This window comes from Henckelia pumila, chromosome 3 (assembly GCF_033568475.1).
Source record: "Henckelia pumila isolate YLH828 chromosome 3, ASM3356847v2, whole genome shotgun sequence".
NCBI lineage: Eukaryota > Viridiplantae > Streptophyta > Magnoliopsida > Lamiales > Gesneriaceae > Henckelia > Henckelia pumila.
Window position 1 is genome coordinate 202,145,935 of NC_133122.1, and position 1,037 is coordinate 202,146,971.

The following is a 1,037-nucleotide window of genomic DNA, read 5'->3' on the forward strand; positions in this document are numbered from 1 at the left end:
ATCTCGTACTCACGAGTATATTACTTGCAGACAACCTACACTTGGGTGAATTACAATTTAAGTTGTAGCAAGTTTTTGGCGCCGTTGCCGGGGAAGTATAAATTAAGTTTAATTTTGTTATTATGTAAATAGTATGTTGTTTTTAATTGTATGATTGTTTGGAGTCGTAAACAAAGTGGTAGACTTGTTCGAGTAACTGAAAATATTTTAAACATGGACGATAATTCTAATAATCAAGATGATAATAATAATAATAATCATCATCAAGAACATGAACAACCAAGAACACTTAGGCACCATATGAATCCAATAAGAACTAGTACACCATCTTGTTTAGTTTTTCCTCCTGATGCATCTAATTTCAATTTTAAGCCACAAGTCATTCAACTTTTACCAAATTTTCATGGCTTAGATTCTGAAAATCCATATTTGCATTTAAGAGAATTTGAGGAGGTTTGCAACACTTATAATGATCAAAATTGTAGCATGGATACTGTTCGATTAAAGCTTTTCCCTTTTTCCTTAAAAGATAAAGCTAAAACATGGTTGCAAAATTTGAGATCAAGTTCAATAAGATCATGGGAAGAAATGCAACAACAATTTCTAAAAAAGTTTTTTCCTTCCCATAGAACAAACTCTTTTAAAAGACAAATTACAACTTTTTCTCAAAAACAAGGTGAAACATTTTATCAATGTTGGGATAGATATAAAGAGTTACTTAATACATGCCCACATCATGGTTTTGAAATATGGAGAATAATTTCTCACTTTTATGAAGGTTTAATACCTAAAGATAGGCAAATGATAGAATTCATGTGTAATGGAACTTTTGAAGATAAAAACCCAAATGAAGCTATGGAATATTTGGAGTCATTAGCAGAAAATGCTCAAAATTGGGATAATATAGGCTCAATTGAACCACCAAGTAAAACCAATAATTCAACAAATGGGGGTGGTATTTATCATCTTAAAGATGATGTAGATGTTCAAGCTAAACTTGCATCTTTAGCAAGAAAAATCGAGTCATTAGAAATGAA

At 30.8% G+C, this 1,037-nt stretch overlaps 1 non-coding gene across 1 annotated transcript; it reads right to left on the reverse strand.

Annotated features, from left to right (window-relative positions):
• Positions 1–632: 632 nt before the first annotated feature.
• On the reverse strand, positions 633–743 carry LOC140894004 (small nucleolar RNA R71). The gene has a single exon (XR_012153560.1). It is a non-coding gene; the product is annotated as a small nucleolar RNA R71 (small nucleolar RNA).
• Between the last annotated feature and the right edge of the window lie 294 nt (positions 744–1,037).